General features: G+C 35.0%; 1 protein-coding gene across 6 annotated transcripts in view; it reads right to left on the bottom strand.

Annotated features, from left to right (window-relative positions):
- The window catches only part of LOC6044944 (inositol 1,4,5-trisphosphate receptor), an 89,373-nt gene that overhangs the window by 57,807 nt on the left and 4,592 nt on the right, over positions 1-26,974 (bottom strand). For all 6 annotated transcript variants that reach the window (XM_038258829.1, XM_038258824.1, XM_038258828.1 and 3 more), the window contains exon 2: positions 21,087-21,438. The gene's annotated coding sequence lies outside the window, so the exon portion shown is untranslated. The remainder of the gene's footprint in view (positions 1-21,086; positions 21,439-26,974) is intronic.

The following is a 26,974-nucleotide window of genomic DNA, read 5'->3' on the forward strand; positions in this document are numbered from 1 at the left end:
AAACGTATTTTTCATCGAAAAAACACTAAAAAAGTTTTCAAAATTCTCCCATTTTCCGTTACTCGACTGTAAAAATTTTTGGAACATGTAATTTTATGAAAAATTTAATGTACTTTTCGAATCTACATTGACCCAGAAGGGTCATTTCTTCATTTAGAACAATTTTTTTCATTTTAAAATTTCGGGTTTTTTCTAACTTTGCAGGGTTATTTTTTAGAGTGTAACAATGGTCTACAAAGTTGTAGAGCAGACAATTACAAAAAATTTGATATATAGACATAAGGGGTTTGCTTATAAACATCACGAGTTATCGCGATTTTACGAAAAAAAGTTTTGAAAATGTTGGTCGTCGCACAGTGGTCGGAAACGCAAATTTAGCAGGAATAATTTATTTCCGCTTCAGGGATGCATTTTCGAGCTTCGGTGTCTAAGAAGCATTTGTTAAAAATGAAATCCTACATCTTTTGGTCAAAACGATATTAGGGTGGTCCAACAATTTCTAATATTTTCAAAAACTATCTTCGCTTCTAGATGAGATAGAGGTATACTTTCTTCGACAGTATTGTAGTACTAGCCATTGCAAACAACTTTGTCGAAGACACCAAATCTCTATCTCTTACTCTGATCATTCTACAGCATTTTATATGAAAAGCAGTAGGGTGGCCCATCAAAAAATGTTTTTATTGCGTACCTTTTTTGTATTATCTTTAGCAATTTTGGTGTCTTCGGGACATATTTAGAGCATAAAAATACGCGTCTTTTGAAATGTCAACGAAGTCGCTAGGTCATGGCCGTTCATGGTCATGGCCGTTCATGGTCACCCGCGACAGACACGGACGACGAAACAAAGAAAAACGCAAAAAGTAACTTTTTCAAAATATTTTTTCGTAAAATCGCGATAACTCGTTATGTTTATAAGCCAACCCCTTATGTCTACATATCAGAATTTTTGTAATTGTCTGTTCTACAACTTTGTAGAACATTGTTACACTTTAAAAAATAACCCTGCAAAGTTAGAAAAAACACGAAATTTTAAAATGAAAAATTTTGTTCTAAATGAAAAAATGACCCTTCTGAGTCAATGAAGATTCAAAAAGTACATTAAATTTCCCATAAAATGACGTGTTCCAAAATTTTTTACAGTCGAGTAACGGAAAATAAGAGAATTTCTAAAAAAAAATTAGTGTTTTTTTCGATGAAAAATACGTTTTTTCGGAATTCTGAGTACGCCATCAAATCGGGCGTCTAATTTTACATAAAAGTCCCTTTGACACCAAATTTCTATCTCTTCACCGTTTCAGGCTGCAAATTATTGAAAAACACCTCTTTTTTCGCATGTTCAAAAATAGAAGGGCCCCTCCGTCACGAGATATCGAAAAACGGACCTCGGATTCGTGATCAGGGACAAAAGTTACCCCATAGGACAAAGTTTCACGCAAATCGAAGAGGGGTCGGGTCAACTTTTCCCGATTTCGTGTGAGTTGGTAGAGAATTACCCTAATACAGAAAAAAAAATTTCGTAAACAATATCGGGCAGAGAGGGTAAGTAAAAAGAACAAAGTGGAGCAATTCTATTTCGCAAAAAAAACCTGATTATTTTTTTGTATTTTTTTATTTGTGTGAAACTTTATCCATCGATTCCATATGTCCAAAAATTTTGCATCATTGGTTTCTTCATGCAAGTCTCCATATAAATTTGAGGATTATCCATAGAAAAGTGCTCGTGAAAACATTCGAAAATCTGTATCTCGCAAAGGTGTGATCAGTTTTGAGACTTCGGCAAAGTTGTAGGTTAAATTAGGACTATTCAGAAAAAATAGCTACACCCCAAAAAAAAATCTAGTTTTTAAAAAAAATTAAAATCAAATAAAACCTCGGTTTAACAAACAACCCCTTCGTTTTTTAAGTTTTTTGAAATGTTTTAGCAGGCAAAAAGTGCCAACTTTTTAGCTATTAAGGATATGAATCAAATTTATTTTTGGCCAAGTTCGGCCGTAGCAAATATTTTTTGAAGTTTATGTCCCTCGGCTCTGACCAAAAAAATATAAAAATTAAAATTACAAGCCTAGGTTTCAATATTTGGATGAAAAAAGTGTTTTAGAATGCATTTTACAGGCGTACAGTTGCTATCCAATCATTAGTTTTGAAAATTTCGAGGCATTGACGGGATTTTTTTTCGCAAAAAAAACTTTTCGTGGGACTGTACATTGGTATTTCATGAAAATTTAAAATGTTTTCAAAGGAGTTCAAACATGCTTAATATAATTATAAACGCGGGAAAATGCATTTTTACTGATTTTCAGTTGATTTAACTTTAATTTTCAATTTTAATTTTAATGAAGTTTGTCAGTTTTTCGAAAAAAAAATTTTTGCCCCTTGATTATTCAGGCCAACATTAAAGGGATCTGGAGCAAATCAGAACAAAAGTAACGAATGAAGACAGCTGTTTAAGCTAATTTGTTTTTGAATAATGTTCTGATTGTTTAATTTTATTGCTCTAAAATCTCCTGTACCTATTCAGACTGCAATCCAGATTATCCCCAGTTGGTAGTTGGTTGGTTGTGACTTAAAGATAATTTTTAAAATATGTTTTTAAACATAAAACATACAATTCTAAACTTATCCAAAGTGTTACATTGTCCGGTATAATTTTATTTCTTGATGTTTTAGACACCTTTAATGAAATTGTATAAGCTTTTGTTTTATAAAAATGATTATATAAATAAAAAAATAAAAGAAATATATTCAAAATTCTGGTTTAATTAAATTCCAAAGCACATCAAAGAACACATTTTTTAATGTGTTTTAAACTATCTAAAGACTGCTGTCCTTGTTCAGATTGAAGTGTAGCTTATCATCATTAACAGTTTTGAGCTAATTCTATGATTTAAGCTAGAAAAACGTAACAAATATAACGAAAACATAGATTTTATGACTGCTGCAAAAATTTCCCGGGATCCCGGGAATTCCCGGGATTTAAAAATATTTTTCCCGTTTCCCGGGAAATTCAAAACCCGGGAAAATTGGACGCCCTAGTTTTAAATCATTAAATTATTCAGCAAAATTGTCTTTTTTATTTACAAAATGATAATGTACATCCTTGTCCGACTTTGAAAAAAATATATTCGAAAAGTTAATAAAATTCTCAAAGATTTTCTTTTTTTGGACATTGTCAATCCATTTTTTTTACTCTGGCCTGAATTCTAAAAAAAATCATTATTCTGAGGATCATAAAATAATTATTGGCTACTTTTGGAAATTTTAATCTTTAGTAATCACGACTTATTGAAAAATAGGACCAACTAATATGATTTAAGTCATTTTGATTTTTTTTTTACGAAATTCTAGGGAATTGTTCGAGTACAAATTGTAAGAGCCGTATATCAAAAAACACAAAATAATAACAGAGATTGATGTTATTAATTTTCTCTAATTCAAGCAACGTAAAAAAAAATCTAAATAAATTAGGTTGTGTAAATTTTAAAACAAATAGTTATTTTGTTTGGTGGTCCCCTTTTGGCCCTTCATACGACAGTAATTTGAAGATGCTCCCTTTAAGTCTGAGCCACTGTAATTCTAGGCAACCGCTACATAGGTTATCCTTGTGGCCCTGTTGGTTATCACATCAAATCAAATCAAATCAAAATAGTTATTTTGTTTGGTGGTTAAACGAATAATAAAAAAAAATCAACTATCTTTTTTTCATTTTGCAAATATTTTCCCAAAAAAATTGTCCGAATAATCAGAGAGCAAAAAAATAAAATGTAAAAATATGATTCTAAAATTATTTTAATAGTAAAAATGCCAAGGGTTTACTGGGACCTACTGGTGCTGGAAGCTCCCTCTGGTGAATTTTTATGAATGTTTTCTTCCAACAACTTGCTACACACGAGCGACCTGTTGTATACGTCCAAGTGCCGGATACACCGTCTGGAGCCCCCGTATCACAAACAAAACGAAGAAAAACAGCGAATTCGAACTTCAAACAGCTAGAACGACGTCGACGACGTCGGTGTTGATCTTTGGTATTAGCTGTTGTTTAATCAGAAATTAATAACTGTACACCTTGACTCACGGTTGTTCTCCGAGTTGAATCTGACAGAAAGCTGAACCTTCTGGAACAGTTGAGCATTCTCTTAAAATATCCCCGAGAGCTACGAGTCCCACCAGAAAGAGGAAAGAAAGCATCGCATTGTTGCAGAAATTTAATCAAGTTGCTAGAAAAAGGTGACACCCCCAGGCAAGATTTGATCGAATTACTGCTCGAAATATCAATTATTCATGAAAAAACGGTCCACCCCCACGCCTGAATTCCCAGAACTTACAAGACTTGCAAGCAGCAACATGTGTGTAACGTTCGCCCAGCCGGGCGTCGACGTCAACGACGATCTAGGTCAGCGCGACGACGTTCTTGTTTACTCTTTTGGTTGCTCTCTTGTTCGCGCATCAGCAGAAAAGATGCTGCGGCTTTTGCTGGGAGAGGGTACCTGCTGGAGTTATTTCCACAATTTTCAGTTGTTATTTTCAAAGAAACAATCAATAGAAAAAAAAAAATCCAGTCACTTTCCAGTTCAGAGGGTTTTCTTTTATTTTCGCATTGGCAAAAAAAAACGCAAAATTTTCCTACTCTCCTAGAAAAAAAGAGAGAAGCAGGTACCTACTGTCTTAATAGACAGGCCAATCAATAACATTTCCCAGCACGGTTCGGTGGAAAATCTTCACGGTTAGTTAGACAGACACTGCCAAGGTCCTGATCTCAAATCGAGTTGAGTTGTTGCCATTGGAAACAAGAAGGGGAAGATGAAAAGGAATAGGACTTCGAGGACGATTCGACCTAGATAACATCTGGTGTGTAGGTTGAGATGGAATCAGAAGAGGTAGCTTTTTGATTGATCCTAGTCTTCTTTTGGGAGGCAGTTGTGTGGCAGGAACGGGGAAGGAATTTTCCATCAAAGCCACTTGAAAGGTTTTGAATTACGTCTAATGGCAGTTTGATTTTGACAGTGAATTTCTTATTTCAAGAAGTTTCAAGAAATAACTTTCAAAATTTAGAAGTTTGTCAAAAACGGATATGAAAAAATGCGCATTTTTTATTCCCAACATTTTTGTTTCAACTTGCCTGAAAAATGCCATTTTAGAAAAAGCAGCAAGTTGGCTTTGAACAAACCAGGAGCTGGGTATATTCCCATTTTGCTAGCACAGTGATCTGGTTTGTAATGAACGGCAGACTTTAGCTACACAGATCAAATCGATGCAAACAGTATTTGTTTGGTTTTGTGGAATAGATTCATGAATCAACAAAAAGAAAGATTCGTTTACTTTTAGAAAGGATCTTGAAGATAATAAAAATAGCAATGGAAACCTAAGAGATTGTAAAGCTGAGCAACTCTCTACGAAATCGGGTGATTTCGACCATTTTTATTTTTTGTATTTTTTTATTTGACTTAAACTTTGTGGGGGCCTTCTCTATGACCAAATAAGCTATTTTGCGTCATTGGTTCACCCATACAAGTCCCATACAGTACCCATACAATATTCAAACAGCTGTAACTAGTGCGTTCATCCTGGGAATTCCCGGGAAAAAAAATCCCGGGATTTTTCCAAAACCGGGAATTACCGAACCCCGGGATTTTTAATAATTTGTCCCGGGCAGTGTTGAAAATTCGACGACTATGATTAATTTTGCGATTAATCGCTGCCTGATACACCTCACGAATAAGACTGCTGAGAATAATCTTTATTCTCGAATTACCACGACTAGCTGTCATTCGTCGCGTCGCGTGTCGATGATTATAACAACCCATGACTGCTGGTGTTAAATGGGGAAAATTATAATCAGATCGCAGTAAGTTCACGACTAAACCCAATCATTCAAATTTCTACTCGTCTCTACCACAGCCAGCGATCAAGTGTCAGTCGGGAAAGAAGAGATCAAAGTTTACTCAGAAGGCTTTTCTTCAGGCAATCGTTATTCGGAATTACCGAAATTGAAAAAAAAACAAATTTTATTCTGGAAATTCAGATTTGGTTGGGGAAACACAGAACAACTTGATTACTTAGTAATCGATAAGCATTAAAATAAGCATTAAAATTTTTATTCGGCATATATCGGCATTTATTTGGCTTATGAGGTAAAATTGATATAATTTTAGTTTGCATAATGCCTAGCGCTTTAAATATTTTCTATAGAATCTAATATATATTTTTAAAAGCGTGGGTATTGTATTTAGGTATTCAAAAAAAATCATATAAAATAATTTTTCATCAAATTAAGGGAGCTGTTCATGCCATTTTTTTCCATAATGTTTTGATTGATTTCATTTAAACAGGAACATCACAATCAGTACACCGATTTCAACATTGATTGCTCTCAAATCTTCTGTAACTGTTCAGACTGTAGTGTCGATTTTCCCCAGCTGGCAGAAGTAACTCAAAGATATATATTTTTTAAATATGTTTTATATAAAACATGAAATTCAAATCCTATCTTAAATTTGCATTGACCGGTATTATATTATTTGTTTCTGCTTCTAGTGTTTTGTTACATTTTTAAAGAAATTTTTGTGGCTTTTCTAGTCACGTCATATACAAAAATTAATAGAAGAAATCAGAGTTCACAAATGAACCGGTTAGGCTAGGTTCACCAATAAAATTGGTTCGGCTTAAACCTCCCTTTGTGGTTCAATCCTGGTTCAGTGAACCATGAACCATGGCTTAAGCCAGGCTAACCAGGCTAATGAGAACCATGACTATGCATAGGTGTTAAGGTGCAACAATGCTACCGTGTAACAAATTGATGATGTAACAATGTTACAGTGTATCGAATGATACAATGAACAATGTTACGGTGTAACAATGTTACGGTGTAACCATATTACGGTGTAACGGATGTCACGGTGTAACATATGTTACGGCAATGGTTACACTGCAACATTTGTTACACCATCGCATTGTTACACCGTAACTTTGTTACACCGTAACTTTGTTACACCGTAACTTTGTTACACCATAACTTTGTTACACCGTAACTTTGTTACACCGTAACTTTGTTACACCGTAACTTTGTTACGCCGTAACTTTGTTACACCGTAACTTTGTTACACCGTAACTTTGTTACACCGTAACTTTGTTACACCGTAACTTTGTTACACCGTAACTTTGTTACACCGTAACTTTGTTACACTGTAACTTTGTTACACCGTAACTTTGTTACACCGTAACTTTGTTACACCGTAACTTTGTTACACCGTAACTTTGTTACACCGTAACTTTGTTACACCGTAACTTTGTTACACCGTAACTTTGTTACACCGTAACTTTGTTACACTGTAACTTTGTTACACCGTAACTTTGTTACACCGTAACTTTGTTACACCGTAACTTTGTTACACCGTAACTTTGTTACACCGTAACTTTGTTACACCGTAACTTTGTTACACCGTAACTTTGTTACACCGTAACTTTGTTACACCGTAACTTTGTTACACCGTAACTTTGTTACACCGTAACTTTGCTACACCGTAACTTTGTTACACCGTAACATTCATTACACTGTAACATTCGTTACACTGTAATATTGTTACACCGTTACATTGTTACACCGTAATATTCATTATACCGTTACATTGTTACACCGTAATATTCATTACACCGTTACATTGTTACACCGAAATATTCATTACACCGTAACATCCGTTACACCGTGATATCCGTTACAGTGTTACGGTGTAACACGGTTACGGTGTAACAATGCTACAGTGTAACAATGATACGGTGTAACAATGCTACGGTGTAACAATATTACAGTGAAACGAATGTTACGGTGTAACAATGTTACAGTGTAACAAATATTACGGAGTAGTAGATTTAGGGTTGCACAGTGTCACGGTCTAACAGAGCTCACCGTTTAGCCTAACATTCATTGATCAGGTTCAAGCCTGGTTCAAGCCAATGGTTCATTTTGGCTAGCTTTCCTGGTTTGAACCAAATGAACCATGGCTCACGGCGCTCGGTGAACCTGAGCCGACGATGCTTGCCGACGTGTGGTGTGAACCTGAGCCAGAAAAATGAACCTAGCTGAGCCGATGGCTCAGGCTCGTGGGAACACTGGAAGAAATATATTTAAAAAAAACAAATTCACAATGTCCCGTCATCTGGGGTTACATTGGGTCTGGGGTGAGATTGGGTCATACAAAAAGCTGAAGTTTGTATGACCCAATTTCACCTACTAGACCCAATGTCACCTCTAATAACGGTATTTAAAATTGTGGTTAATTAATAAACCAAAGCACAACAAAAAAAAAATTAATTTCTTTTAAGCTATCCAAAAATTGCTGTCCCTGTTTCGATTGAAGTGTAAATTATCATCAAAAAATATTTTGGGCTAATTCTACGATTTTAAGCTTGAAAACAAAATCAATATAATGAAAACATAGATTTTATGACTGTTTCACAAATTTCCCGGGATCCCGGGAATTCCAGGGATTTCAAAATATTTTTCCCGTTTCCCGGGAAAATTGGACGCCCTAGCTGTAACTTTTGAGTGAATTTTCTGATCAATTTGGTGTCTTCGGCAAAGTTGTACACACAAAAAAATATTTCCGAATGTTACATCATTAATGATGTAACACTTTTGCACGTCATTAAGCATTTAAATTTAAATGCAATTTGGTGTACATTTGCAACAATTTATACGTTTACATCGAATCTCAAGTTTACATCAACTGAGTTTACATGTGATTGATCTTTTCCGTGTCGAGTAAATTCACACTTTTTTTTCTGTGTAGGTATTGAGAAAAAAATAGGTACACGGGAAAAAAATTGCAGTTTTTTTATCAAATTTTTTTTCACTAAAACTCATTTTCCCAAAATACGTATTTTTTATTTTTGAGATTTTTTATATGTTTTAGGGAACAAAAATCCGCAACTTTCAAGCCATAGAGAAACATGGTCAAAAAATCTGCCGCCGAGTTAAACATTTTTCAACCCGGTGAAACCATCATCAAAGCTCGGGGAGGACTCGAATTGGTGGCGCACGCCGTGACGCGTGGCCTCCGGGCGCTACGATCTCCCGGATTAAGATAAGTGCTGTCAATTTAGATTATTCTCCGCTCGTTTATGCTTTTTCCACAATATTTTGTGATGCTGTAATGATTTGTGGGACACTGGCCAATTGAGCATAAATAAATGGGGAGTAATTTAGAATGATTTAGTGCATTTTCTCAGTTTGAAAGTTTGTTTGGATTTTACTTTTTGTTATTTTATTTTATATACAAAAGTTTGAAACATTTTTTTGTTGACAGTTAATCAAATAAATAACTCGTGCATACAACTATTGTATCTAGACAATACAACAAGAAGTCTCCCACTCTTCTCTTCTCATGAGGGAAGAACTCCCTACCAGTTTCGTCGTTCAGCGTACTTATTTTACGAGCTCAGAATTTTAATTAGTCCAACTTCCTCGCGTCAAATTCACTGTGGGGCATTAAAACAAATGCAGTCAACAGTGGACCACCAAAGTCACTAAAGGTGGACCCTTCCCCCTCCTATTTTGTTTTGTTTTGAGGTGGCCAAGGGACACGTTGCTGATTGCTGGTTAGAATCAGCTGGTCGTGGGTGGGAAACAGAGCCAGAGACAAACAGACTTGAAGCTTAAACTAAAGTTTTTCTCTAGTTATTCTCTCTTCGTACATTTTCCTGATCCTTCTGATTTAACCCTCTTACGTCCATTTTTTAAGCATTTAAGCACTTTTTGTTCTACGAAAAACATTACTTCTCTTGTTTTATGTTTTTCTTGTTCAATTAGTAGTATTTCTTATAGTATTTGGCTTTTTCTGTCACTTTCTAACATTAACTTTTGTTTTTTCTGTTCTTTTTTCAATGCTTTTTTTGTAAAAAATATCATTTAAATGAAAAAAAGCAAAATGGAAATGTTTAGGACTTAACGGTGCACATCAACCAGAACTTTTGCATCCAGATGGTTGTTACAGACATTTTAGTATCTTCAAAACTACGGGAACTATCGCTTTATTTTTATCCATCCCCTTAGCTATCCATAAACATTTACAATAAAATACATATGCATTTTTTTATAATCACATTATTTCAGGATTGATTCCGTAAGTTCAACAATTTTGGAATAAGAAGACAACAACTTCCTTAGTTGCTGTGTACCCTTAACCAAAATTAATGCACACTTCTCGGATTAGTTTTCAAAAAGCCGTAAGAGCCATTGGTAAACAAAGTCCTTTTTGCATCGGTATTCGACCTACTTACGAAAAACCAATATCAAAAATGCTCGAGATTGTTCATCTACACGTCCTTCAAGTGCCCCATACTTGAAATTAATGAAATTTTGTTTCATTTTCGAGAAAAACGAAAATTAGTGTCAGAAGTCACAGTGGCTCTTACGGCTTTTTGAAAACTCACCCGAGACTTGTTTTAGTATTAATATAGGCAACATCAGCAGAAGTCAATCCAGAAAATGACATTTGAAAAGCATTGGCAAAGTCACATTATACAAGTCGAAATTTCCAAAAAAATGCAAGCATATCAAAAATTGGTTGAAAAATGGGTTTGCGGCAAATTTTTAGATCGAGAGCAGTTCTCTACCAAATCGGGCGGTTTCGACCATTTTATTTTTATGTATTTTTTTTTTTGGCTCTAATGGGCGTAATATGTTTGGCCCTATTGAAATGTTAGTTAGTATTTTAAAATTTCAAAATATTTTTTTTCAAATCGATCACAAATAATTCAGCATTAGTTGCTAATATATTGACATTAGAAAATGTAGGTATGTTAGATGAGACTTAAAAAACTTCAATTTTGTTGTTTCTTTTTCTTTTATTAGCTGTATTTCAACAACCAAAGGTCAAATTTTCAAAATCTCATATTTTATTGGATTTTTTTGGAACTTTTCGAAAATAATATTTTAAAGGAATGGACAATCATGAACACTAATTAAAAAAAATCAAAAAAACTGAAATTTCCGGTTAAAATGAAATTGGCTATATTTTTAAAACGATGCACTGTATCAAAAATTCTGTAAAATTCTTTTCGATTGCAAAATTGAATTTACTTTCAAAAGTGAAGTAAAAAAAAGTAAAATGTAAAAAAACACATTATTACAAAACCTTATAACTTTGCAACAACATTTTGTTCATAGGTAAATTCTTTTAACTCTAAAGTGGCCGTTTTTTGTCCTCTGAATAAAATAAAAAAATCGAATTTTTAAAAATTTAACTTTTGTGAAATAAATTAATTCAAAATCGGCAATTGTATTTTTTCTGTAGTCATCAAATTAGTCATTTTCAAATTAAATTTAACTGTTTAATTGTTAAATTGTTTAATTGTTTAATTGTTTAATTGTTTAATTGTTTAATTGTTTAATTGTTTAATTGTTTAATTGTTTAATTGTTTAATTGTTTAATTGTTTAATTGTTTAATTGTTTAATTGTTTAATTGTTTAATTGTTTAATTGTTTAATTGTTTAATTGTTTAATTGTTTAATTGTTTAATTGTTTAATTGTTTAATTGTTTAATTGTTTAATTGTTTAATTGTTTAATTGTTTAATTGTTTAATTGTTTAATTGTTTAATTGTTTAATTGTTTAATTGTTTAATTGTTTAATTGTTTAATTGTTTAATTGTTTAATTGTTTAATTGTTTAATTGTTTAATTGTTTAATTGTTTAATTGTTTAATTGTTTAATTGTTTAATTGTTTAATTGTTTAATTGTTTAATTGTTTAATTGTTTAATTGTTTAATTGTTTAATTGTTTAATTGTTTAATTGTTTAATTGTTTAATTGTTTAATTGTTTAATTGTTTAATTGTTTAATTGTTTAATTGTTTAATTGTTTAATTGTTTAATTGTTTAATTGTTTAATTGTTTAATTGTTTAATTGTTTAATTGTTTAATTGTTTAATTGTTTAATTGTTTAATTGTTTAATTGTTTAATTGTTTAATTGTTTAATTGTTTAATTGTTTATTTGTTTAATTGTTTAATTGTTTAATTGTTTAATTGTTTAATTGTTTAATTGTTTAATTGTTTAATTGTTTAATTGTTTAATTGTTTAATTGTTTAATTGTTTAATTGTTTAATTGTTTAATTGTTTAATTGTTTAATTGTTTAATTGTTTAATTGTTTAATTGTTTAATTGTTTAATTGTTTAATTGTTTAATTGTTTAATTGTTTAATTGTTTAATTGTTTAATTGTTTAATTGTTTAATTGTTTAATTGTTTAATTGTTTAATTGTTTAATTGTTTAATTGTTTAATTGTTTAATTGTTTAATTGTTTAATTGTTTAATTGTTTAATTGTTTAATTGTTTAATTGTTTAATTGTTTAATTGTTTAATTGTTTAATTGTTTAATTGTTTAATTGTTTAATTGTTTAATTGTTTAATTGTTTAATTGTTTAATTGTTTAATTGTTTAATTGTTTAATTGTTTAATTGTTTAATTTTGTGAATTCAAATTGACAAATTCTAATTTTGGTTAGGATCATTTTAAAAAAATCAAAAAGAACTTCACATTAAATGTAAATTAATCATTAAATGTAATTTCTCAACCCAATTTAAGTTTGGAAGATGGCATTTTTATCCCCAATGCTCTACTTCTACCAGTACACGCAAAACTCACGCGGCTCGCTTGCCCCAGTGAAAGGGAAAAGGCAATTTGACGTTTAATTTATTAGGTGTTGTGTGTGCAAACACATATTTTACCCCTCGCGAGCTGTCGCTGGACTGTGGAAAGAGTGATAGCCTCTGCAAACCGAGCAGTGTACAATTCCGAGGGTAAAGGTTGATTTGCAGGTAGAAGTTAAAACAATTAGATTAGCAGTTAGTTGAAACATTTAAGTTTTTGAGAAATTTCAATAACTTTGTTGTTTTTGTAGCAAAATGTCAGAAAGGGTAAATTTAATTCGCATAAATTTCCGATTTCCCAATATATCTTTCAAAGAACAGTTCCACAAATTTCTTCATTCAGCATCCTAATTGGATGCCACAGCCACTGACTTGTACGTGCTCTGCAATCAGCATTATTCTATAGAGACCAGGCCTGACGTATTCATTGCCAGGAGCGTTTCCAAAGGATCACCTTTCCAACTTCGAGCCTTAACCTTTCGGATTTGAATCGATTCGAATGAAAATCCTTACTATACGTACTCGAATGAACGCACTGTTAAAAAATCAGATTTGGTGTCTCGGGCGCAAGATGAATCTTTTGAACCTGGGTTCAAATCCCGCCATGGTTTTTTTTTTTAGTTTTAGTCATGATCATTTTTTACAGTGCCCCTTCTGATTGCTTTTCCTTGAGAAATATCTACCCTGGCAGGAAAAGCGAACAGAACCTTTCCTTACAAATGGTTAGGTATTTACTCCAGGAACCAAAAAAAAAAAGTGAAGGAAAATAAAAAGCGTAATCGTTACCTTTCGTACGCGTGTAAACATCAATACCATGGCACGGTGAGAAACGACGGCTCAGACGTTCTCGTGGAAGCACCTGGGCGAGGTTATGTTTATGTGTGCGCACGAACACACATGCAATAAAGAACGCCAAGAACTCCCAAAAATATAAGAAGCACCATCACGGGTAGTTTATTTGGTTTCGCCCGAATCGCGGAAATTGAGCAACTTTTATTTGGGAAAATCCCGCCAAGGGAAAAACGATGCACGTGTTTCTTTTTGCAGCTCGAGCAGCTATGCCATAAACAAGAGAAATATTTGGAAGAGTCAAAAAAAAAAAGAAAATCCTCGACAGACGAACATAATTCAACGGAATTGGTTTTGTGCGCAATTGTTTGTTTATCGATAAGATGGAACGATTCCTCCGGCCCACCCAGCTCCGTAAGGTGTCGATCAACGATTTTGATGGGGAGGTATTTTTTTGCGCTGTCACCACCTGGCGTGCCGCCGCCGGTTTCTTCCAAGGATGCCAAGAAATGGTTTGTGCGAATGAAAGAATCGTAACAATTCAGTGTTTTTTTTTTATTGAAGCGAACAATAGAATTAGAATCAATTTTTTGCAGAAATTCTCTGATAAATATTTGTTTTGTTTTCTATTTAGTTAGGTATTGATTTTCATTAATTTATTATCACAGGTATTGCAGTTGAATATTGAGTGTGTAAAGCAATTCAACTCACAGTTTGATTTTAACCATCTAATTTATTTGAAAATTATGCAGGAATTTTGAAACAAAACAAACCATCCAAATTAACTTTTAGGGTTTGTTTCATCATTTTAAAATTGCAAAAAAAAACAGGATGGAATCATGTTCTAGTTTTAGAGAGCAATTCCAGCCCAAAACCGGAATTTTGTAGGAACTTTTTTCTCGACCCTCTCCGATTTCAATGAAACTTTGTAGACATGTTATCCTACGCTTAGTTAGGGGAAGGTGGGGCAAGACGACCATATGGGGCAAGAGGAACAATCGCTCGTACGGCCGTAATTTTTACAATTTTGATTATTTCCAGAATGAGGAATTGTTGCTAGCAATGCAATTAGCTGATTTTTCTACCACATAACCGCCAAAACGACGTAAACGCCAAGGGGCATAAGATTAAATGAAGTTTTTTCAAAACCTTTGTTTTCTTATAATATTTGGAACGTACAAAATAAGGCTTAGGGTTCGTTTTAAGACTCATTTTATCAAACTGCTATTTTTCCTAGATCAGTAGTGTCCCTACCAATGACATGCACCTATTACAAAGTATGATTTAACTTTTGGTTATTTTTGTTGAGAGTATTTAAAAAATGTTGTTCAGGTGGGGCAAGTGTACCATATGGATTTTTAGTATGGAAAAAAATACGAATTGCTGCAATAACATATTTTATTGAGAAATAAATACATAAAAGTACTTACAAACTGATAAACAATTGTTAAAAAAATGTCCATACAAAATATAGTGATATTATGAAAATTTACTATTTATCATCTAAGTAATATTTTTTTGTAAAAACGATACATTTTTTAAGTAAAATACTATTTTGTAATCTAAAAATGAAAGAAACCTTTCAAATACATTCTAATCTGTTGTATCTAAGTGATATTGTTAGCAATTGTTAGCAAATTAACATGTTTTTCATGCATTGTTCCTCTTGCCCCAACGGGTTGTTCGTCTTGACCCACTAGTTGAGTAGAACGTACGGAAAATCAAAAATTTTAAAATCAATTTTTTACATTCAAAACAGGCTTTTTTAAAAACTTGTTCTAGCAAAGTCTTAATCAAGACCTAGAATAAGATGATTATAATAAAATCCGACAGATTTTTTTAACTTTTTAATGGGTTATAACGAGCATTTCCTTAGCTTGTTACACTTGCCCCACTTTCCCCTAAGCCATTTTTATGAACATGGAGTTTCGTTCATTTGAGAATTCATATTTTTGTATTTCGTAATTTAAATATCGCTGCATCTCGAAGCCGTTGCATCGTATCAAAAAGTGGTCAAAAACAAACTTGTAGGAAATTTGACGGGCTTTTTGAAAAAAAGGCTCTGAAAGAAGAAAACACTTTTATGAGATTTTTGATTTTAATGTTTGAAAGTCAACTTTAAAGGTGAGTCCACGTTATTTTTCGTAATTTTTTTTTGTGAAACTAGCCTAAGATGTTACAAAAAGACTCACAAAAAATGTAGGATGAAGAAAATCTTCTGAAAAAAAACAAAAATTATTTACTGAAAACGGGTTTTTGAAAAGTGCAAAAATCAAAATTTTCAAAAACCGAATACGGGAATCGATTCTCCAGAAAATCTACATAAAAGTCTCCATATTGACCACTGTCCTAAGTCCAATCCTTGTGAAGTTACAGCGGGGTTAAACATAAAAATGTTGAAAAATAGAATTTTTGATAGTTTTTAAAGCTTGCAATCATTGAATATTCGTTTTGTTTTATTGAGAGATAAATGTGAATAATTGGTGGAACGAAAAAAAAACTGGCAAAACAGCTAAAATAATGAAGATACAATTTTCGAGCGAAACAAAACAAAATAATACATTAATCTTTTTTCAGTGTCTGTACGAAACGTACAAAAATGACGGACGGACGAGACAATCGACCCGGGCATCCGGAAATACTTCCGACCAGCAGCAGCAGCAGCAGTCCACCAGCACTACGACAACAACCACTTCCAACGTTCCCACCAGCAACGAATTTGAGATGCTGAGTGGAGAAGAAAACAACACCGCCAGTGACAGCAGCAGTGCTGGCGACGACGATGACGATGATGAACTTGCGCGCAAGCAAGGAAAGCAGAAAAAGTGTAACTCTCCGAAGGAACGACGACCACCTCCAATTTTTGTTTTGGATACGTTGGCGGACGATGTTGACGAGTTGCTTGAGGGACTCCAATATTGTCTCAAAATTAGCAAAACTTCTGTGCAAGTGATTACGCATAAAAAACAGAATTTCGACTTGGTAGTGAAGAAGTTGAAGTTGCGAAACTTCAAATTCTTCACATTTGACCCAGCAGAGAAGGTCCCAGTGAAGATCGTCCTTCAGGGATATCCGGACCGCCCGATCTCCGACCTGGAAGAACACCTGTCGGGCGTCAAGGTTAAGCCTCGAGAGGTTAAGGTGCTCTCGAAATCGACAACGGTGACAGGTACGTACACATTGTACCTCCTGTACTTCGATCGTGGGTCGGTCAAAATCCAGGACCTACGGCAGATCAAAGCACTGGACGGCTTCTTCGTGACGTGGCGATTCTACACGAAGAATCCGACCGACGCAGCGCAATGCCACCGCAATTCGGACACGGTTCAAGAAACTGTAATCTTCCGCCCCGGTGCGTTAAGTGCGGTGAGACCCACTTCACCGAAAGGTGCAATCTTCCGCGGAAAGACCAGCTGGGGGAAAACGCCCAGCAGCACAAAGCGCGCGTCAAGTGCGCGAACTGTGGTGGAAACCACACGGCGAATTTCCGTGGCTGTGCCGCGCGGAAAAAGTACCTCGAGGAGCAGGACAAGAAGAAGAAAGCGCCAGCGTCCCGCCAACCTCCAAAGACTTCGAGCACGAACGCTGCAGCAGCTGGCGGCGGAGCGGTTCCATCGACCAACCCAGCGTTCCCTCCCGGTTGGGGAGGTTCGTACGCTAGAGTAGCCGCTTCTGGGAGCGGTACTTCACCGGGACAAGCAGACGTTACCGGAGATGATCTCTTCACGCTTCCCGAGTTTTTCGCTCTTGCTGGAGAGATGCTCACGCGCTTTCGTGCCTGCCGGAACAAGGCAGAACAATTCCAAGCTCTGAGTGAGCTTATGATGAAGTATATCTACAACGGATAAGCTGCCTTGTGCAGCGAAGTTTTTCGACGTCAAAAGACAAAACAAACTGTGATCTAGTTTTAAGCTTTTCTATCTCTATCCTTTTCCTTAGCAAATTTAGAAGGTTTTTTTAAAATAATTTTTCCTTCTGTTGGCAAATCCATTGTTAGAATATCCAATTACATCAAAATGAACTATAGTACAAATTATAGTTGAAAGGTACTCCAAAACTCTATTAGGATATAAGAATTACGAAATTGTGAATTGATTATTTACTAATAAAAACTAATTGAATTGAATTGATAAATTATGTTTGAATTGATAAATTATGTTTGAAATATTTTCAAACTGTTAAGGTTTTTCTCAAGATTTTTATTTTTAAAACATATATTGGGGTCGGCCTCACTATGTTCATGAGACTTTGGTAGTCAAAGTTTTTCTTGTTAAAATTAAATTCAAGATGTTCAAATTTTATGTCTACGTCAGATTCACATTAGCCAAGATTAACAACAGTTTTTAAGAAAAAAAATCAATATTTATATTTAATTAATAATGCATACAAGCTTTGAAACAAAACACATAAATTTTAGGTAAAATTGTTAAAAACTATTGATGCCTGTAATTCGTTAGTTTTTAGTTAAAGTTTTTTTTTATATAATATTCTGGATTCATATTGCATTTTTAACTGAATTCGAAGACGAATCAAAAGTGGACACACTTTATATTTGAAGTTTTTTGAATTATAACATAGCATTTATTATTTACAAACTTATATTACCTTCTCTAAACGGAAAATTGTCCAAAGAATCCGGAAAATGCATTCCGTTTTCCGAATCGAAAACATGTTCATTGAGAAAATCATGACACTTTGAGAACATCAAAATAGTGCTATTCATCAACATTTTCTTAACTATAGTTGACTAACTACAGGAGTGTTGCCAGAATTTTGTATCAGAGGGACGGGGGGGAGGGTGGGCAGGAAGAAGAAATTAAGAAGTACTTCGAACACTTCTCCACCATAGCATTCCATACGTATTTAAGGGGTTACATTTATGTAGAAAATCACAAAATTTCATATTACAGAAAATGTATTAAATCCACTTAAAAGATGATTTTCAACCACTCCTGAAAGTTTCATGAAGATATTTCATGTTTAAACCGAGTAAGAGACGATTTACGCTCAAAATTTTGCCATGCGCAAAGCCAACTATCTCACTTTCTGAGCGTTTTTCTCTAAATACCAAGTTGATTTACGGGTGCCACGATATCTCGAGATGGGATGGACCAAATTGGGTGGGTGAAGACTCTCAAGACATATCCCGTGTGCATAACGAAGCCCGATTTTGAAATTTAGCATTTAGAAAAAATACAAAAATCAAAAACTGGCAATTTTTTATATGAAAAACATAGAAATATTTTTATCTTTTTTTCAAATAAACATTTTGAAAATCAGCCTTCGTCATGCACACAGGACCGGTTTAACGAGTCTTTACCAAAATTTTGAGCCAATTTGGTCAAAGCAGTGTTGAGCTATCGTAGCACCCGTTTTTTGAAACTGCTAACTTCAAATAGCTATATCTCGGCAATGATACAACCAAATGTCTTCAAATTTGTTTTGATAATAGTTGAAAATGTATATTTTAATGTCCTTGAAACAGATTTAAAAAAAAATAAGTTCGTGCTCAAACCAACTTCTGTCATTTTTGCCGATTTACATGTATGTAACCCCTTAATTTATACTCAAACCTATCATAGTCACCACCGTTTTACAGTACATATTTAATACAAATATTTTTTTTTGAAATTATGGTGCAATTTAATTGAGAAACAGAAAAAAATTAATTTGAAACTTGTTCCATTGACAGTAAATTGCATCGAATGGATTTTTGAACATTTATTTTTTTCATTTTCAATCAAATCGAACTTGAAAGAGTCCCTCAAATTATTGATTTTCATTCTAAATCCACGATCATAATTTCAAGTTTTTGATTGGCATTCTAAATTCACAAATTGGGAAAAAACACGAAATTTTCGGAAAAATACAAAAAAAATTAACCTTTTTAGATTTTTTTTTGCTTATGAATTCTTGGATATTTTGAAAAAAAAAATAGCTGAAATAACTGAAGATTTGCCTGAAACTTTTCGTGTAACTTTTCGCCATAATTTTAATGTTATTTAACTTGAAATTTTTAATTATTTCTTGCCCACTGCATTCAAATTTGGGGACTGTATGAAGAAGAGGGGGGTGGGGTGGGGGGGGGGGGGGGGGAGATTGGGTCATACAAATTCTAGCATTTTTGTTGATTTGAAATAAGGTTTAAGTTATTTTTTTATAAATTTAGTGTACAGTCATCCCACATATTCGGAACACCCACAAATTCGGAACACTTTTGTGGTAATTTGTCAATAGAATGCAAAATGCAACTTTTCTGTCGACCCTACTATTTTTAGGACCTTTATTTGGACATTCTCTTGCTATTTCACTAGTAAAAGTCGTACTTTTGAAACAAAACCCTGCTTTTTAGACTATTTTAACCAGAGCAGGAAAACACTGCCTCCAAATTGCCTGTTCCCTAATTGTGGGATGTTATTGTGCCTCCCACAATTGTGGAACACCTGAATTTAACTGATATTTTCACAAATAAAGTTATCAGACCGTGAATAAAACATCACTAAGCTTGAGTGAAACTGGTTGCAGTGTGTGAAGTCATTATTTTGTTACAAATATGTACTCCTGGATCTCTCCAGGAGTTTGTTTACATCCGTAAGAAAAAAGTGTTCCGAATTTGTGGATTCCAAGGGTCAAAGTTTTTCTTCAAAAACTTGATATAAAAGTAAAAATTTGCAGTTGTTCGATACAGCATTCGAAAGATCGCATGAAAAGCTTTCAAATGAAGGTAAAAGCGAATCTTTAAGTTCAATTACCGTTTTGCTATGTTTTTTTGAACATTGGCCGATCTGTAAACTGTTCCGAATATGAGGGATGACTGTATGCTATTTATTTGGGCAGACCTTTCGCACAACAAAAAAGTTTTTTTTTTGTATGGACAATTGGAGCCTAACATTTCAAAAGGGCACAAAACTTTTGTAAACAGTAGTGTATCCCTTTCACTCAAATGACAGTTTGCATAAGGTGTGAGAGGGATACACTATTGTTTACAAAAGTTTTGTGCCCTAATGAAATGGAAAGCACGAATTGTCCACGAGGGGGGGGGGGTTGAGATTTCCAAAAAAGTGTCCACGTGGTTTGTGGATGGTCCCGTACCCCCCTTGAGAATCAATGATTTAAAATGAAGAATAAATTAATGGTTTTTTTTCTTAAACCATGGTTACAAAAATCAAGAAATTAAATATATTTTTTTAAATGTGATTAGCTTCCTTACATTAGTAACTTGCAATATTTAGAAGATTGTTTCTAATTGATTTAAATTGTTTAACCAAAGTTCAATTGTTTTCCCCAACATCCTCTACAAAACTGCAAGTTGATACAGTCCACCCGTACCAAGGTCAATATGACATTAAATTGTGCAAAATTTTGCTCCATCATGCCAGGCAGCAACAACAATCCAGCCCCGAAATAAAATTAATTTATTTTTGTAACGACCTCCCCAATTGTCCCCAGCTACTGCAAGCGCTGGCCAGCCAATAAACCTTCTCATCCCGAACCTACCCCCTCCCCCCTTTTCAGTTGAGCTCCATTTACGAATATCTTGATTGCTTTTGGCGGCGGGTCGCCCGTTCGAATTCGATGATTCAATTAAAATTATTACCCCAAGTGTACGTGTACACTTTAAATACGAGCCATTGTTTTCGTTGCTTGACTTACCAGGAGACCAGTTTGATTTGGTGACGAAAGATGAAACTTGAACTCGCAAAAAAAAAAAAATCAAAACTGCAACTGCTGCTAGGGGGTGGTATCCAATAGTGGGTTTCTTCTTATTGGTTTGATCAACAATCACATTAATTTTCTTCTTTTCAGAAGATGCACTTTTACGAAGATTGGTTTATAACCTTTAACCTTTTATTCTTCTTTATCTTTGCTTCCTGTCACATTAACAATTCATGAAGACTTGTTGAATTATTTACTTTTTCTGCACTTTATCTCTTCCACTTCATTTTAAACACAAAACAAATTTTCGTTGCACAACTTTCGTCGATCTCTACCACACGCTGCGTAACTAAATGCATAATATAAATAATTAAACATTCTCTTCTTTCATTAAATTACCGGTAAAATTCCCTCAGCCTTTGCAAAACACCATGTAATGTTTCAGATTTCGCAAAACCGAGAGGCTGCTCCAACAAGTAAAAACAACAAAAGGCACTCTGGTGAACTGGTGGAGCCGTGGTTGGTTATGGTAATGTGATACACTTTTGTTTTCTGAATGTATATACCAAACGCGCGCGCCCTTAAAGGGGTACTTCTGCTCCTTTTTGCAAGCCAGAAGAGAACACATTTTCTTCACGACGAGAGCTCACGTAGATGGGAAGAGGCGTTACCGGAGCAAAAAAAAGCTGCCTTTGGGATGAACGGGGATGGGACTCTTTATATTAAAGGTGATGCTTTGTTTGTAAAAGCTGAACTGATTTAATAAAAGTCTTAAGAAATTAAAAATTAAAAAAAAAATCGTTGGTTACATTTTTCTTTTTCAAAATTTTAAGATAAATGCAAATCAATCATCTATTGCATAGAATGTTTGATGAAATTCCATTTTTTTTTCGAAAAATATAACATTAAACTAATCGGAGCAAGATAAAGAGCTACAAATTTGGCGCCTTCGACAAACTTCCATGAAATTTTCTCCTCTGCAACTTTTGCGAAGACTCCAAAGCCCTACAACGTTATCCAACAAAGTTAGTTTTTGGTTGACACCCTGGAAGGTCGTCACCCTGTATGTCAATAACTTCAAAACATAGCCCTTATCAAGTACACCAATTCTTCCGAAGACACCATTTGGCTAGGACGTCAAATAATGGAGTTATCAATTTATCCCACTTAATTTTGCCATTCCGAATACTGTATAATGAGGACTATTCAAAAAAATAAAAACATTTTTTTACAAAAAATCTCCAAACCCCTATTTAAAATACGGACAAAACTTTAATAAAATCATACTTTTTTATTTTTTTTCTTCCTGAAATTAAATTGGTCTAAATCAGCGATTCTCAACGGGGGTACCGGGCCTACTTGATTTACATGGCAGGGGGTACCGGCGTAGAAGAAGGTTGAGAAAAGCTGGTCTAAATGCACCGCATTCAAGTTTGAAGGTGTAACTCAGGTATAAATAAGTTATATTTTTAAATGGTGTCCTTGAAATTCCTTTCCTGAAAGAAAATCTTTTGACTAGTTTTAGCAAAATCAAAAACAAATAAAATTCAGTTTTGTTTTTTTTATTTGAATCGTGAAACCTGCATTTTCAAGTTCTCGCTACAATTTAATGCAAAAATGTGATTTATGCATAAACGTTTTCTTAAATGGGCGTGCCTTACTATTGTTGCAAACATTTTTTGAAGTTTATAACCCTTGACTTGTCTCTTGGAATGACAAGCCATGGTTTCCAAATTTGGATGAACTAATTGTTTTAAAATGCATTTTACACCAGTCCAGTTGTTTTGCAATTATTGGTTTTCAAAGTAAAGACGATTTTTTTTTTTCGCGAAAAAAAACTTTTTGCAGTACTATATTCTAAAATTTCACAAAAAAAATCGACGTATTTTCAAACGAGCAGAAACCACGGTTACGACACGACTGTCATCCACATACAAAGCGAGTGAAGTCAAAATCGAACCAAGTTTTTAGCGCGTGACATTTGAAAAGGTCGTATGCGCATCGGACATAAATTATATAAATAAAAACTTTTTTTCAGTTTTTTTTCTTTAGAAAGATTTATGTTTTATCTCAAATTTGATCTAGGGGAACAGCATATAATTCCATCGAGAACCTAATGTTGGCATATCAGCACTTAGGTGTTCAGTTACAGCTAGTTTAAAGCATTTTCGACAGAAATTTAGTTAGTATTCTGAAAGCGTAATTCATTTTAATACAACGGACAGGAAATATCAAACAAATTTTATTTTGTTTCAAGGATTCAGTTTTTAGTTCAGTTCAGTGTGTTGTGTTGTTTTTCTTGAATGGCCAAGTAGAACTTTGTTTTATTGATCTTATAAATGTTAAATGTAAAAAAATAACGTAATGCTTGCAACTATCTCGCATATATATGCAAAAAAAAATAAAAACCGAGGTAGAAACTAACAAAAAACATAATTTGAGAAAAAAAATATGTATTTATTTCATACGACCTTTTCAAAAATCATACGTAAACAATATTGACAGCGCCTCTGGTGGGGACTTCAGGAAACTGCATATTTCAATTAAAATGTTGTTTTTTCGAACAAATATTTTTTTGCCCCCAGATTTTTTTACCAATTTTGTTGGGGGGGCTACATAAACTTTTAAAAATATTTGCAGCAGCCTTATATGAATTATGTTACCTGAAAAACATAATAAATTTTAGATTTTGAACCTAAACTCTATTTTTTACACACTTAAAAAAATAAACTTAAAAAAATTATATAAACATCAACATTAGCAAGTGTCCGTCATGTAAAAAGATAGAAAAATATATTTTTGCTGGATAAAAAAAAACATAAAAAAATTAAAATCATAAAAATTTTAATGGGCAAAGTTCAATTTCAACACAGAAAAAAAAATCATGGTAATATTACATCTGGAAAGGGGTACCGTAAACCGGGGTGACTTTGTTAGGATTTCAATTTGTTTTTAGAATATTTTCCAACAGGTGAGGTTTTTCTCGAGATTATTATTTTTAAAACATGTACTGGGGTAGATTACACAAAGTCCATGTACTATTTCGGAAAAAAAGTTTTTTCAATAATGTTTAGAAAAATATTTACGTTAAAAATTCTTAGTTTTAATTCCGGGGTGACTTTGATAGTCATAGTTTTTCTTGTTAAAATCATATTTAAGATGTTCAAATTTTATTTGTACGTTGAATGTACCATCACTAAAGAAGCTGATATAGTTTTTGAGAAAAAAAATCAATGTTTATATTTAGTTAACTAAATGTATAAGCTTTTTAGCAAAATACATATAAATTTTAGGTAAAATTGTTAAAAAGTCGGAATTTTGCCTAAAATTTGTTAAAACTAGTTTTGTTTATAAAATTATCGATTTATATTGCATTTTTATACTGAATTCAAAGCACGAATCACAAGTTTTCACATTTTACATGAAATTTGTTCAACTGAAATTGCATATAAATTTGGAGATTTTTTTTAAATGTGTTTCAAAAATACATATTATTTATTATTTACAAACTTGTTTAACCTTCTCCTAAGTGGAAAATTGTCCAAAGAATCCGAAAATGCATTCCATTTTCCGATTAAAAATAATGTTCATTGGGAAAATCATGACACTTTGAGAAGTTTAAAATAATGACTTTCATCAACAACTCATTGTTATCCGAGCATTCGTTGGTGAAGGTTGTCTGAATCAACATGACTCGTCGCGTCCCGGCGCAAAACGCCGGCAATATTGCCCTACCTGCGGCTCAAGCAGGCAAAAAAGTGGGAATTTCCAAAAGGAAGGTTGAGGCCTCAACTGATGGCCAAAACGGGGATTTCCAAAAGGAAGGTGCTTTTGGAAGTGACATCGAACAGCAAAAAGACGAAAAAGAGCGACGGTACTGTACCGATGGATGAGGAGGAGGAGAACTCTTCATCGCACGAGGAGCAGCTTTGAAGAACAACAAGTTTGCTGGACTGCCTGACGAGGACCAGGTAGCGGAAGCAAAGGAGAATGAAGTGAAACAGCGAAAGGAGAAACTGCCTCCTTTTATGTGCGGCAATCAGCAGCAACGATCGACTTTCGTGCGGGGCTGGTTGAACTCATCAAGTCTGGGAAAGTCCAAGGCAACATTCGTCTGTGTCAGGACGGATTTAAGGTGCTGGTGCAATCCAGGCAGCACTATCAACTGGTCAAGGATTACTTGACCGAAAACGAGGCGGAGTACTTTACCCATGATGTCGTCATGGATAAGCCGTACAAAATCGTCGTCAGAGGTCTGTACGACATGCCAGTGGAGGAATTAGCTGCCGAGCTAAAAGTTTTGAAACTGGATGTGTTGGCCGTGCACAAAATGAGCCGACGCAACAAAGACATCAAGTACCGTGACCAGCTCTACCTGCTGCATTTGGCTAAGGGATCGACGACGCTTCCTGAGCTGAAGGCAATCCGAGCGGTTTTCAACATTATCGTGTCGTGGGAGCGATACCGACCAGTGCATCGTGACGTCACACAATGCTTCAACTGCCTGGGCTTCGGGCACGGAGGTAAGAACTGCCACCTGAAGCGTCGTTGCGCCAAATGTGGTACCGATGCGCACATCACATCCCAGTGCATCCAAGATTCGCTGGTGAAGTGCCTCAACTGCAACGGTGAGCACTCGTCAACCGACCGAAAGTGCCCCAAGAGAGCTGAGTTCGTGAAAATTCGGCAGCAAGCATCGACGAAGAATCAGCCTCAGCGTCGTAGAACTCCTCCAGCCCTGGTGGAGCAAAATTTTCCACCTCTTCAACCGCGACGCCAGGTCCCGAACTTGGCACCGTTGCCGTTGGATCCCAGGAAGAGAGCTGAGATGAATCATCCACGGCCGGGTTCCAGCCAGGAGCCGAGACCGCCACCACCGGGCTTCAGCCAGGAGCCAAGACCAACCCAAGAACCAGCAGTTGAGGAAAATGGTAATGATCTTTACACCTCAACCGAACTCCTCAATATTTTCAAACAGATGTCCGCTGCACTGCGTGGATGCAAAACCAAGACCCAGCAGATTGAAGTGCTGACCTCGTTCGTCATCCAGTATGGATCGTAGGTCCCTCAAGCTGCTGAATTGGAACGCTTGCTCCATTAGGAGGAAGAACTTAGAGCTGGTGGATTTTCTTCGCGAGAAGGAGATCGACGTAGCTGCCATCACGGAAACTCATCTGAAGCCCGGTGAAAAAGTTTATCTGCAAAACTACAAGATCGCGACGCAGCTCGATAGGACCACCTCTGGAGGAGGAGGTGTGCTTGTCGCTGTTCATCGTGATCTCAAGCCACGCCGGCTGCCACACTTTAAGCTGGACATCATCGAGGCCGTTGGAGTGGAAATTCCCACTTCGGTTGGCCCAGTACTCTTCATTGCTGCATACTGCCCACGTCAGGTGAATTCCAGAGATGGTTCAGCAGCAAAACTGAAGAGCGATATCCAGAAGCTGACACGGCGGAGCGCAAAGTACATCATCGCTGGTGACCTCAACGCGAAGCATGAAGTTTGGGGCAACAGCAGGAGGAATCGGAACGGAGTGATTCTGCACAACGATCTGCAAAACGGATACTACAACGTTGTGAGTCCGGATCGTCCAACGAGGGTGGCTCGGTCTGGGAATCACTCAATCATCGACTTCTTCATTACCAATATGGCTGAGAACGTGGCTCATCCTGAGGTGTTTGAAGAGTTGAGTTCTGATCACTATCCGGTGGTTGTGGAGGTTGGAGCTTCCGTTACTCCGCAGCGGCAACCAACCCGGAAAGATTACCACAACGTTGACTGGCAGCAGTTTCAGCAAGTGGTCGACAGCAACATCGACTATGATCAACACCCGGAAACTTCTGCCGATATTGATCGTTCGCTGGAGGTGATCCAGCAGGCTATC

Source organism: Culex quinquefasciatus, chromosome 3 (assembly GCF_015732765.1).
Source record: "Culex quinquefasciatus strain JHB chromosome 3, VPISU_Cqui_1.0_pri_paternal, whole genome shotgun sequence".
Classification (NCBI taxonomy): Eukaryota; Metazoa; Arthropoda; class Insecta; order Diptera; family Culicidae; genus Culex; species Culex quinquefasciatus.